A 15,091-nucleotide genomic window follows, 5' to 3' on the forward strand; every position below is an offset into this window, starting at 1 on the left:
TTTTACACAGCTGTGCTACCAAACTAATTACATCAGTCTGTTTGCACAAATCTGGGTCAAATCAATTAACCCATTTTGACCTGAGATCAGATTCTAAAAATGTCTTCTACATCCTGAAAGGTTTTCTGAAAAAGCTATGTTTCTATGTCAGTCGTTGAGCTTGTAGATCTGCTATTTTTCAATAGCTAAAGTATAACATAATGCTAACACCAAAAGGGGTTCCCGCCCAGAATGGGTTAAGCAGCAGGAGCTGCCTATAAGCTCCCATATTCTCATATTAAATCAAAAAGACTTTGCCTGCTATGTATGTTTATCATACCTTTTAATTTTGCACTAAAAACATGCTCGACAGGAACTGTAACCAAATAATGGCCCGGTGCAGACCGGTGCAAAAATAAATAACGGCCTACTGCAAATAGCAGCCTAGTTCCTTATAAAAACCGGGGTCCAAATCGATTTCACATATTAACAGCCCGGGCTACCATTTGGAAAAATACGGTATACAAAGTTCGGCATCTGTGACCATCGGCTAGATTGTTTTTTTTAGCATCGGCCAAGAATTTCCACATCGGTGCACCCCTAGTATTTACTAAACTATTAGTAATATCTGAGCTAGAGGCCATGCTGAAACCGTATGTCCTGAAAATACTGGTCTAAAGTAACCAAACACAATTGTCCCTGTAAACTACTAACAATGACTGTCAACTTTAAGAAAATATGATATGTAACTGTATATTTCATGACAAAACCATTTGTGGATAATAACTTTATCAGAACGTTCCCTATATCAGCAGTGGGTGTGGAGTCTCTGACCCTTCCTTGTTGTTATCTACACATAATAAAGAACGCTGCCACTGACAAAAAAGCAAGCACAATGAAGTCCTGTGTTCAACTTGGAAGTACAGTGATTTACAAAATACTCAACTCAATATTACCTTTTCCATATCGATCATTATTAAAGCAGTACCCTAGTTCACCCAAAAAATGTACTCATTTTCTATCAATTACACTCCCCCATGAAGCCTTGCATTCATGATTCTTTTTTTATTATTATTTTTGTCGCATACCTGGGCCAATAATTTGATGAGTCCCCTACTCCTGCGATGACGTGATCACCACATTATTGGCTCAGGAATGCAAAAAAAAAAAAAAAACACTCCATTAATTCAAGGCTTCATGGGGAGTGTAATTGATAGAAAAATAAGTACATTTTGGGGAGATCTACTCCATTAAAGTATTGAATCGAAGATATATACATATCTATTCGCCCAGCATATGCATGCAGCAAAGTCATGGAGACTGCGTTGCAATAATAAGGAAATGCCACCACTCTGCGAGTCAGACAGGCACTGGGCAGACACATCCTCGGGGCAAGCAGTGATAGTGGCCACACTAATCTGGGTCAATGGAGCAGCCGTTACTCAGGCAGAAAGTCCTCAAAGACCCACTGGTCAGATCAATGGAAAGCAAGCCAACAGAGGAGTCCATACACGCCCATTTTCATGGCCAACAGGGATGCCACGTGCCAAGCTTGTTGATGCATGAGGCCATTGGCTGCTTGGCGCTGGCACTCGCTCACCTAGCAGTTTGCGCAGGTGCACTTCACGAGCCTCCAGTGATATTGAACTCTTTTCATTGTAATGGCTCCCGGGACCCAATGGTGATCATTCAAGAGGTGTCCAGGCTGAGGGAGTGAGGGGATCATCATCAGAAGTAAAACAAAACGGTAACACTTGCTGTGCATACCATCACATGGCTAGAACGTGTTAACTTATAAACATACATTTATAGATTATAAAAGTCAAGTATCTCTGCAAGAACATAACAATATTGTTAAATGGGTCAGGAATTAGGATGTGAACTTTGACCCCATACATTTTATGGTAAATGGTCCTCAAGTCATCATACACACCAAGCTCCTTAGCTGGGAATGATGTTTAAGTAAAACACTTTGAGTTGACCAATGACCACTCAATTTTATTCCACCCCTCAAATCTAATCTGAATGTAAAACATCACTGTTGAACATTGGCTTTCAAAGTTTGCAGGATTGGCCCTTTTGAAACAAAAAGCCTCAAATCATGAACGCAGCGTGCAATTTACGTGAAATCTTTCACAGACTTTCCAACAGGTGGATTTTTGAAAAACACATTTTTGGAATAAAATGCCTCAAATCATCCAATTGCCATCAATGGTGTAAGAACAAATGGCACCCTTTTCACATTGGTCTGTTATAGCGCCACCAGGAGGCCACAACCTGACCTGGCCTGGAAGAGACCTGTGCCCCGAGGTGCACTTTTTCTAGTTATTAGTGTACAGCATATTGCTTTACTTATGACTTATTACTGACTAAAGTGTTTTGTTTGGTTATTGCATAGGGAACATTCAGTCAGTTATAATAACACCATAACAGTGATTATTATTAGGAATTTAGGATGATCAGATGAGAAATTGAAAATGATATACAGTATGAACCTTGCCCCACACAAAAAAAACAATTATGAAGTATTATAATACAAGACCGTATATGGCATAATGAATTGCTTCATAATTTACATAAAGAATATTTATGAGTGCTTGTAACTATAATTATACAGTGTTAGAACTTATAAGCAGATTATAATAATACATTATAGACATGGAATGCATAGCAAGTGTTATCACTATGTTATTATACAACTATATCACTATGCCAAACACTATGCTGGAATTCGGCCAAGTGTTTCGGTGCACTGCCGAGACAAATTGTCCAGCGCCGAGACCAAAGTCGTCAGAAAGATATAGGCTACCACAATGGCATGAACGTTTGTCCATATAGTGCGGCCCCAGTTCATGCACACGTTCAGCCCCCACATGCACCCCCCAGGCTATGGTTTTTTCCCTGTAGGAAACCCAGCTATGTTATGAATTATAATGAGGAATCAGCAATTGTAGTGATTGCATAGTTAAGTCACGAGGGGTAGAATTTTTCTACGGGTCACTATGACACCCGTGACCGATAGAAAAGTGCTCCTCCTCGTGCCTCGTCTGTGTATGCACAAAATGTAGATGTCTGCTGCAATTGTTGTTTACAGGGATGTTTCTAAAGTTTTCTAACATTGTTTCAACACAAAATGTGTTGTTCATTTACAAGGTATTAGGATGCGTCCCATGGATGATGATTTGATCATTTTGAATGCATCCTTTCTTAACACCCTGAGCGCACAGGACGGAGTTCTCCGCCTTAGGCCGCGCAACATATTACTTTGGTCTCCGGTTGCCGACCGACTCTATTAAATATGCGCGACCCAGATGATTTTATTGGCATTTGGTGAAAAGTCACTCAGACCAAAAAGGTCTTTATATATGGATATATATGCAGCCCAACAAAACGTAGCCTACACCTGCCCAAAGCCAAAGTTTTTCAAGTTGTTTAACGACGTACTCGACTTAGGCTACTAGATTAGATATCTACAGCTCAGAAAAAGTCAGTAAGTTTATTGTTGTGTCTTTCAGTAGTCTACATGTAGCTAAAACTTGAACATACAGGCCAAGATCTCTTGTTCCATCATGTCATCTGATATTACCAGGTCACACTTATCTCAGAAGCAGCTATATTATTGCAACCCTGCCCCGTGCCATTTGTGCAATATACATTAAACAATCTCACAACATAATCAATAAGGCTGCCCTGAGGGATTGGGCACAATATGTGAAGTGATAATGGAAGGAGGAATTGAGGTCACACAGGGAGTAAGATCTTGCAGCCTTTACTTAGGCACACAGGGAGTACGATCTTGCAGCCTTGACTTAAGGTGGCCTTACACTAGCCGATTTTTTTCAATCTGAAATCTGATAGCACCACACACTACAGGATAATCGGAGCGGGGCAGAGCAAAATTTGCTTTAGGTTTGATATTTAATATCAAACATTCTTGATGTTGATCGGGCCAATCCCGATTGCGCTTTGAGCGGTCGGGCACCCCCCGAGCGTCAAAAATGCCCGATTATCGGCTAGTGTAAGGCCACCTTTAGGCACACAGGGAGTAAGATCTTGCAGCCTTTTCTTCTCAACTCTATCATAACTAATCAGGGAGCCTTTTCTTCTCAACTCTAAACATAATAATTAATCAGGGAGGCAAACTGTTCTATTTAAACCAAGGGGAATTGTTGTGCCTTGACTGAAAAGCAGGAACAGAGCGTGGGGGTGGGGCAAGGGGAGAGAGAGATGGCTCATATCTGCCAGCATGCCTTCTTTTATTGCCTCAATTTGCCTGTGCTGTTGAGATGGTGTCTCAACACAACAGTGATGAATCACTGATGGCCCAAAGGCTAGATCAGTCACCCAAGTATCAAGTACTCATACATTAACATTTAGTCATAATGATGATCATTGCTTAAGTACACCAACGTCATAGCTAATACCCAATCTTAAATTGTGTACTGTCACTGAAAGGAATAAATCATTATTTGTACAATCTCTAGGTCAAAATAATTCTTATTATATAGTAATACTCCTCCAGTCCACCCACCTTAAACCCACACGTTATTCACAACCCATGATTCCATGTGAGTCTGTGAGACATATTCCATTAAAATAAATAGCATTATTTACTACCTAACTTAGCCTATGTTACCGTTTGGGGTTTGGCTAAAGAATAAAATACATTTTTATATAATTTTAGGTCTAGAGTAGACTCTAGAATATAATTCCATACTTATTTAATAATAATAATAGACAAGAAACGCATGTGTAAGTGAAAATATAGCGTATAAAGTGACACTCTTAGATATTATAAATGTCCTGGAGAGACATGTATGTATAATCTCAACTTAAGTTCAACTTTTCAACATACAGCCAGTACAGTTCATAAAGTATGTGTATGCTACTGCTATGTATTAGGCTATATGAATCTGTGTGTGTTTTACAGCAGTGCATACAGTAGTCTCAAACATAAACATCTGAGGATTCCAGCACCCTTTTTGGTGACTTGTCTTAAGCAATGGACGTTGTCCCTGCCATACATGGTGACGTTCATGCATTCTAATTAAGCCTTTGGCCATCCCGTTCTGTCAATGGCTATTTGTACTCCAACTGGTTTGTCATTGAGAGGACTGCAACAGAGATACTACTGCCACACCCTGAGAATGAGCCACAGGGCTGACAGTAAAATACAATAGCAATGAGGAAATGGGCCTACATTCACAAACACAAGTAGCGACAACTGACCCAAGTAGCGACAACTGACCCAAGTAGCGACAACTGACCTAAGCCACATTCACATTTGAACACTGAAAAACACTGGAATCAGATCGGGACAATGTCCGGTGGCATGCAGATGTATTCACACATTAATCCATCTACTGCCACCTGGTGGACGCAGAGCCAAACTCAGACTGCCAAGCCGGTTGTAATGTAGCCTCGGAAACCCAGACGTTTTTATTTTCAGGGAGAGAAAAAAAGTCTGGGTCCGAGTCCACTTCAATACGGCATACAGTAGCGCAAACGTCGATCACTCTGCTGATTTCTGATCGTCTGCACCTTTGTTAAATTGACGCACACGTACACACACACACACACACACACACACTCCTCTCTCTCGCTCTAATGAATTAGTCTCATGTCGCGCAGCTGCGTCTAGATTCTCCTGCCGGGAGCTGCCTATGCCATAGAAAGCATAGGTGGGCCCCAGGCTAGTTGTAATGTGACACATGCTGGATTCGCATCCTGTTTGGGCGGCCATCTTAGATGCTAAATATATAGCGTCAATGCTAGCGAGATAAAATGAAGCCATCCTTGCTCTAGAAAGCGCCAATGTTCCCATCTAGATCACCGGATAATCAGCAAAGACCTCCGAACATTGCGCGTTTTATCCAAACCATGGAGAGCTCCGTAGATTTCGAGTTATTCAGCTTTTTAGTCAGCCTGTATAAAGGGAGGTGAACGGCAGTGCAGATGCGTGAACCCGTCTCACTAAAGAAGGAAAGACAAAGCTAAGCCAAAAAAAAAAAAAAAAAAAAAAGGAATCAGCGATCCGGTTTGATATCAATAATAAAGCTTATCTGACGGAACGTTGCGCCAATAGCAGTTGCCGGTTGGATTCCAACTGGCGGAACATTCCGTCACAAGCAGTTAATTTGTTAAAACTACAGGAGTAGTTCACCCAAAAAATGGCTCGTTTTCTAGCGATTACACAGTACACACCCCATGCATCCTTGAATTCAAGGAGATTTTTTTGTTTGTCGTGAGCCAATAATTTGATGACCGGAGTCTCCTACAGAGTCTCCTACTGACCGATGACCCGGCTTAGGTGTGTGACAAAAACAAAAAAAATCTCCATGAATTCAAGGCTTCATGGGGTGTAATAGATAGTCATTTTTCTGGGTGAACCATTTCTTTAAAGTAAATACTCATAAGGTGATGGCCGGGGTCTGGGTACTAGAAGCACACATTAGCTACTCCCACATGAATTATATAACAAATGATTTAACTGGTTTTCAGTTCTCTCTCTCCAAACACTTGGAGGAGGGAGGCTCCACCCTTCAACAATAGAAACGTCATCAATACGTCATCAGGACAATCACCGCATCCATTCACAGATGAGAGCGGATATTACCCAGACTTAAATCAAGGCCAGTTCTGTTGCATGTCCGATCCTACTGATCTGGAATGTTGCATTCATAAAAGAAAAACTCCGTTTGAACTCTGGAAAACTTCCATAATAAAGTGCATGTCTGAAAGTGGCTCTACTAGTACTGATCAATCTGAAAATCTAGATGAGTAGCTAGTCTTCTGAAGTGCAAAGCTCCAACATCCAGGTACAGAGATTGCAACTACTAACCTGCCTACAGCATGGATTGAAATACTCATAGCATATTACATCCTTGTGTGACTGAATGATATGGGCTTATTCTGGGTATGGGATCCAATCTAAGGTGAACAAAGTCAGTTCAAATTGTCCAAGTGTGTATCTGTTCTGTATACTTATGGGCAATATTTCCAAAATGGGACTAGGCATTAGTCAAAAACAACTATCAAAATGATCAAAAACATTGTCAATAAATATAAAAAGTTTGATACCGCCTACATCAGAATCTGAAGAGATCATCTAAATGCAAAAGTATAAGCAATGCAGGCTTTTTATATAAAACATATGCAACCAACTTCATTTTTACCGTTACTTCTGAGAAAGCTGGTGTTACAATGAGTAGCTCAAAGCATTTTCTTTAGCTAGCTACTTTATCATATTAGGATGAGTTTTCCCACAATCAGTACTGTAAGTAGGACTCAATACTCATACAATGTCCCTGGCACCCATCTAAAACACCATCCCTGGGTCTCGGGATTGAAAGCCTATTTACATCACTACAGATTTCTATTAAACACATGGGGAGCAGAAAGCTAGTTGTTACACACAGCACTAAATATTTTACTACATAGACATTAGACAATCACACTTTTCCCACAGTCTGCTGCCCATAGTTTCCCATGGTTCTCACCCCCAATGCTGTCGCATCAGTGCTCTACATACACTGGCAGCCTTTTGCCTTTTGTCACCAAGAACGCATGAGACGCCACCTAAATCCCCTTCCTGTATCCAAGTCCATGGACCACCATTGTGATCAGATTCCAGCTACATTCCAGCACTTTTAGCAACAATGAGTTAAGGTGCTGCTTTTTCACTTCTCTCTGCCCCAGAGCAACCATGTGGTCCATGCACTACTACTCTGTCATTGCAAAATACAACGGAAAGTATAGGAAACACAATGTAGTATGCAACAGAATGTATAAATTGCATGGGTGACTGTTCCATGGAATTCTTCCAATACTATAGAACCATCTGCTATATCTGAGCCAATTAGTATACCAGACATTGACTAAAATCTCAATAGCTGCAAGTGTCAAATGATGAGATTGCACTGATTTCCAATTTCGATAACAGGAACATTTAAAACACAAAGCTTAGAGCCCAAAGATCAGATGTTGACTGTCTCTCAAAAGGGAGGCTGCCATCTAAGCTGGTTCTTATCCAACTTAATTCCAAGTTTTGAAAGAGACTAGGCTACTTGGGAAATCCTATAAAGCTTCTTAAACTTTTTAGAAGTGCTAATTTTTCACATATTTAAAGTGAACTTGAAAGTGGGGGATCACTCACATCACAAATCTAATGATAATTTAACATCGCAACAGGAGTTGAACTAAAGTAGTAATAATAATAATAATAATAATAATAATAGCCTGACTAATAACATTAGTCAGCTAGAGTGCTAAAGACTTTAACTCTATCACTGTCAAAAATACTGTACTTCCATATATGACAGGCTGAGCCTGCTCTGTCCTCTTCCTGTTCAGCCAGTTTCCCCTCCCCCCAATGAATAGTCCTCCCGGCCACTGCCCCATTTCACCAGATGTTGTCATGTGGGTGTAAGAATGAATGGAAGAATTACTATTAGCCTGTGCAATCTGCTGGACGTTTTGTGTTACAAAGCATTATAACGCTCTAAAAGCAGGATGGGGAAAATAGAGAAAGGCACTTGAATTCCTTCTGAATAAATAATAATCCTCATTACCAATGCTTAACTAATTGTCTAAAAAAATAAATGTCTATAGGGGGATCAAAAACGTATTACATGGACATTGGACAACAATCACAACTTTTATTAGCCATAACTGAAAGTGTAAGGTACGGTAAACGATACGAAGGGTGAGGCCAGTGTCTCGCAACAATCACAGTAATCTATGTGCTGCTGTGCTGATGTTGAGATTTATTTGAATTGAACTTACCCATGTTTGTTCTGTAATGTGTGTGTACATGTGTTCCACAGTAACATTGACTGTTAGGGAGTGATGACTTATGAGTGTGATTAACCTTTGCATGTACTGCAGATTTCCACACTCACTAGGCGGGTACAAATGTCGCACACTACTGTTCTGTGCAGATATCTTCCCACCTGCCCTCCTCACACATTATCAGAAAAGAAATGATTACATTTGTAAAATCAAACAAAAACTGTCTTTACATTCTGAAATATTTCAAGAATAGTCCTACTTGAGGGTTAGTACTGATAACATCTGCTCTCTCACACAGACAGGACCTGACACAAACCGAGGAATGTCAAACATGTGAACAGAACGAGGTCTGGTAAAACATGAAATCTATTCTATGAAGTGCAAAATGCAATTATTCCATTCTCTGATCAGCCAAGCTTCCTAAAAGTAACGATTTTCAGTGACATGAACACTGAATTAAGAGAACTACACAGTAAAGACCCAGCAACTTCTTGAAAATGTCACACAAGTCTTGTATGGCTATGGTCAGACACAGAAGGCTACATGGGGGTCAGCATACATGTAGCTGCTTGCCGTGGAAGTGAAAGTCAGACTTCTAAACAATTTCATCTTAAAAGCACACTTCTCTCGTCTCCACGGCACATCACTGTGCCTTGTTCTGCTGGTTAAATAAAAAATGAAGTCTGCTCCTGAGTCCTAACCAACACTTCCTTACATCTCATGCTTAATTTCCCTCTGTTTCCTGACCCACTTCCTCACTTCCTCTCTCAGAACAGACAGGGGACTTCTAAAGACCTTGTGTATTGCAACATAAAGGGCCCTCAGAGGTTGATGTGCCTAAAGTGGACACTGGACATGACATAAACCCCTTCAGTCTATCAGTCAGCCTTCACCTGCTCTACATCTCCACAAGAATTACAAACAACAAATCAACCAGGGAACTCCCAAAACCCCCAAGCCAAAATATGCAAGTACATTGAGTAAGATAGTTGTACAGAGTAGTAGTTTTAGTAGTTTACACTAACCATGGCCATTACAACTCATACTGACTTGTTGTCATTATGTGACGTTTGTGAACACATCAGCCACAATGATGGAATAATGACAGTCAGAGGATGATTTGGTTCATCCCCATAGATTAGACACCATGTTCATCACCCAGCTCTACTATTGTCTCACTGGAGTATTTGCAAGCATTTACACTCCCTTCAGCCTTCACCAATCAATTTCAAAATGTTGTTCTCCCAGTATATGATAACTGTTGTTTCTAACTAGGCACAGTTCCACGGTAGAGCCAAGTAGGTAATTACACAGCAAATCTAACTCAACTTATTTATGCCACATGATTGGATTTATTCAACTGATGCTATAACTTAACGGTGCTGGGAGACTGGTGCAACGCACAGGTCCCGGTGATAGCAGGAATGGACCTGGTGAGACGTAGGAGGGGCCCAGACAGGAGTCAACCCACAGAGCCTAGTCCATCCACGTGCCAGTTCCTCTCACTCCCAGTTCCGACAGAGTAGTTCTGGAGCATCGGATTGTGTGGCCCTGTCTTTCCCTAATGGGACTGATCGAGGGTAGCTACCAAGCCCCCAGGGAGGCTCTCCAATGTTGAAGCACTCAGCCCTACTGGTTAGAGCGTGAACTGCAGGCGGACCTGTGGATTTATGACGAGGAAACCCCATGCAGCTGGGGTTTAACATTGAGCGCTTGTTTCGTTTGCACTTAGTAGTAGTAGAACATTCTTCCGGGTGCTTCAAAACGCCACTGAACAACTTCCACTGAAATGAATAGCGGTCCTCCCTCTATCCTTATATAACTCTATAGCTACTGGGACGTAAAGGTGGTTGCACACTGGACGCGTTTTTCGGAAAACCGATAAAAATCCAAAAAACGCACTCGGTGTGTGGGGACCTTAAGTTGGGACTTGATCACCCCCAGCTGGGTCACCTGAGTGAGGGGTAAGATGTTGGAATACGAGACTGCTCGCCCCTTTACCAACTCGCCCCCGCGATTTGTTTTAATGTAGTTAACAGTTAATTTAGTATTTCCCTCCCTCTCTGAAATTATCTTGTATACAGATTTATTTGATTGCATAGTAGTCGATCTCTATACACTGTTTCTAAAATTTTGAAAGAACAACATGTCACAGAGACGGTGACTGCTTAATTAAGTTAATTTATGACCTTCTAGCAGTTCATTTCGTTTTATTAATCACATTTCTTCCATGTAGCCCATGTTTTGTAATGGCATCATCATTCTATTATGACCGTGGATATACAGAGTGAACTTAACAATGATAAATAATCACAAACATGAATTATGTTTGTTATTTACAGCTAGGTAGAGTAGTGGGGCGAGATGGAAAAGGGGCGAGCGGACCCGTTACCAGATGTTGAGAGACCCGAAACCCCGATCACTGAGGATATGTCCCAGGTACATCCATGCAATGTATTTTTGTTTTTTTAACTGACCATCTTGATTGGCAACCAGGTGCAATAAAAAAAAGAAATAATGTTTGACAGATTTGAGAAATTGACTTGTTCAATAGGCTATTCCCTGGATACACTTGCACGGTGCACCCTATAATGGGATGAGGAAACAACAGATACATTAAGCTAACTGTTGTGGTACAGGGAGAGCTCTCATCCATTCCTTTACACATGTTCTTATCCAGTTTGTCCATCTCATGGTTCGGTAGAAACCTCTATCTAAAGCGGTATGATTTCAAGTTTCAACATAATGAATGAAACTAAGCTCTATATAAATTATAAGTACACGAGCACAGTACAGTATAATACTTTCTGTATTCACTAAACAACCCATCACGACGAGATTCTAGGTTATTGTTGTGACTATAGTGCATACTTTCTCACTAACACTTTTCCACGTGTTATGGCTAAACAAGCGGAATGTGAAAGACCATGACAGATACACAGGAACCATGCATGATGGTCATGATGGCCCCAGTTGCAAGCATGTCTGTCAGTCCACACTCCACATCATTCCTCCTAGTCCTCAGCCACCCCGACCATGACCCCATAGGCCATAGTATGTCATTTCATTAGTAGGTCACTTTTTAAAAGCAATATTATATTGTAGAGCTAATCTTAAAGCTGTGTATATTTTAAGCACACTTTCCAGCCAGCATTGTAAGGCCAGCCTGGCCAGTGCCCAGTAGTATGTCTTATGTTTATAGCACGTTCTCGCGTCGTGGAGCCCACTATTCATTGCTGGAGGGGTTCACATTAATAGATCCCATTGCCACGGGCCTGGGTGCGGTTGCACTGCCTGCACCTCCTGTCCTGTATCCCCGCCTCTATGGATCTATCGTTGATAAGTTATGCTTCCGTAAGCGTTAGCTACCCCACCCCACCCTGCACGAGCGACTCACTGGACACATAATGTAGAAGACTACCAAGGAAAACTTACTAACAACACAGGTCAAAACACTGTCTGATTACTCTTGCTTTAGAAAGATGGATGAGCATTCTAGATGTGTAGGCTACCTAACCGTCGGCTAACGCTAGCTGCAAACCCAATTCACATTCTATGGACCAGTCCAGTTCGTTTAGCTAGCGCATGCACTTTCCTGTCTTGATGGCCACAGCAGATAAGCTCGCGGCAAAAGCACCAATTCGGAAAGAAAGAAACCCCCCCGCCAAATTAAGATAATATATGATTGAAACTTACCTTCCCGGGTGAAAATAAAAATATTCCTGAAAGACGAATGGTCTAAAGAGAGAGCACAGCCCAACGTTTATCCAATTCCACCCTGCTGGAGCGCCACTGCTGACAATTCGCTTGTGTGTCTCTCTTTCCTCACTGTCTGTCACTGCGCGGTGCAGTTTGCAACGCCCTCCCGTTAATCCCGCCTCTGTTCTGGCCACGGTGAGCAGCAGCCACGGCCACCAATCAACGAACAACAAACCACATGCCTCTAGGGCTGCCTGCCGCTGTCTACCCGTTGGACCGCTGCATCTTTCAGGTACCATGATGAGGGAGGTGAGCCCAGAGGAGCCCGCTATGCTGACGTTACGTACAACGTTAGATTAGACCTGTGTGTGTGTGTGTGTGTGTGTGTGTGTGTGTGTGTGTGTGTGTGTGTGTCCTCTCTCTCTCTCTCTCTCTCTCTCTCTCTCCCTCTCCCTCTCCCTCTCCCTCTGTGTGTGTGTGTGTGTGTGTGTGTGTGTGTGTGTGTGTGTGTGTGTGTGTGTGTGTGTGTGTGTGTGTGTGCGCGCGCGTGTGAAGAATAGTTCACACTTATTAATAATGCATTTCAATTCAGTCTAAGAACAAAATGTACCACTTATTTATTATTTACACAACACCACAAGATGGCACTATTTCAAATTTCAGTCGTCTAATGGTGAAACTGTATTGCATCATGCAAAAAAGATAAAGGTGGTGGATTGTGGAATCCTCAGGTCCTGTGGTCCAGAAAGGAAGGCTAACTTAACTGGATCGCATTGCATTTTAATGATCATGGATGATTGACTAATGACAAAAAACTCCCATATCTGTTGGATGAAGTACAACAATGTGCACAGCAGCGAGATTTGTGAGCTGCTGTGACAGGAGAAGGATGTCAAATGGAATACAAGCACCTTAAGGAATTCAAACCATTGTGTGTACACTGTTTATCAAAAGTATAAAGCTAACGTCTCCTATATGGATGTATATTGTATAAATATCTCTTATAACTATCTTTTTATAGTTTCACAAGATGGTCTAAAGTGTTAATGTAACACAGCTCTGTTTACACCTTTATTTAATTCCTATTGATATCCAATATTTATTTGTAAATACATTGTTTTATTTTGATTGTCTTGTTCCACTTCTGCTTTGGCAATGTAAACGTACGTTTTCTCATGCCAATAAAGCTCCTTTGAATTTAATTGAAAAAGTTATTAAACAATTCACCTTCTGCCTTGTTATTTGCAGTGCATTCAACATGCACCTTCTTACTTGACACTGTAATGAGGTTAGTAGACTATTTTAATTCCCTTACCTTTTCTCACAGATGGCTTTCTCTCAAGATCCTTTTCTGGGGATTTATGAGGCACGTCAAAAGTGGCCATCATCTCTGAAATCTTCACAGAGTGGCCTTGCTCTGAAGACCCATCGTGTTTGACCTCTATTGGCTTCGGCCTATCCTGCTGCTGCAGTTTTTCAAGAAGTAGAATGTTCTCCTTTATGAGATCTGAGAGAGGTCTAGACTTGTGAGAGTGTGGAGATTTGTCTCTCAGTTTAGGACCTTCACCTTTCTCCTTGTCAGACTGTTGATCAGGCTGCACTGCCATTTTATTCTCTGTCACATGCTGAGGCAAACTAGCATCTGCCACCAATGAAGTACTGTCACTGTCTTCAGTGTCTTGAATGGTGACCTTTATCTTGTTTATCTTCTCCCCAGACTGAGCATTCAGGGTCTCTGAGATATGTAATCTGTCATTACATGATGGAGTGGGGGGTATTTCAGTAATAGTGACCATCCGTTGTTTCTCATTGTTATGTAAACTGTGTGAATCTGTGGTGTGGTCATCATTTTCTCTGGAAGAAGACTGAGCATCTCTGATGCTGTCAGGTGCAATGGATGATGCAGGAGATGAGCATTCATCTGTGATAGTGACACTCACTTCACAGGGCCCGCTTTCACCAGGAACAGTTGACTGTATGTTCTCTGGGGAAATGTTTTTAAAGGCTGCAACATTCAGTAAGATCTCCTCCTCCTGGAATGAGGCATATGAGTTGACATCCTGCTCAAAATGCTGGCAATCAGCATTTGAATGGGATTTTGTTTGTGATATCTCATGGGTCTCAGTTTCATCAGATGCCACGTTGTCAACCTTTCCAATATGCTTTGTGCTACCAATGGCATTTTGGACAAGGTTCATGTCATGTGGGGACTCTGTTGTATCAATAGAGTTAAGAATAATCCCCTCAGTGTCACAAAATTGCAGAGGTATATTTAGGTCAGGCTGATTAATCTCCATAATATCATTGGTGATCTTCGCTGCATTTTCTGACTCCATACCCTGGGAATGTAGGCTTCGCTTAGCACTCATGTCCTCTGGGATAATAATGGCAATCTTGTGTTCTGTGTCAACAACTTTTGTCTTTGAGAGATCTGGGGTTGCCTCATTTTTATTTCGTTTCAGTAGCTTCTCTAAAATTGAACTGGGTTCAATGGCCATAACTGGCGTTGAGCTTGACCATGGTGGGTCTTTTTGGTTTTGATCAATTTCCAAAGATGTGTCTTCTTCAACGTTGTAGGTTTCATGAAATTCATCAGCTGATGGATGCTGGTTCTCTGATGTTG

The 15,091-nt window shown here is 41.4% G+C and overlaps 1 protein-coding gene across 1 annotated transcript in view; it reads right to left on the reverse strand.

Annotated features, from left to right (window-relative positions):
* coro1ca (coronin, actin binding protein, 1Ca) overlaps nt 1-12,661 on the reverse strand; it is a 52,409-nt gene extending 39,748 nt beyond the window's left edge. Inside the window, exon 1 of the mRNA XM_079515872.1 lies at nt 12,466-12,661. The gene's annotated coding sequence lies outside the window, so the exon portion shown is untranslated. The remainder of the gene's footprint in view (nt 1-12,465) is intronic.
* Nucleotides 12,662-15,091: the final 2,430 nt, after the last annotated feature.

The sequence above is a fragment of the Electrona antarctica genome (genome assembly GCF_951216825.1).
Source record: "Electrona antarctica genome assembly, chromosome: 12".
NCBI lineage: Eukaryota > Metazoa > Chordata > Actinopteri > Myctophiformes > Myctophidae > Electrona > Electrona antarctica.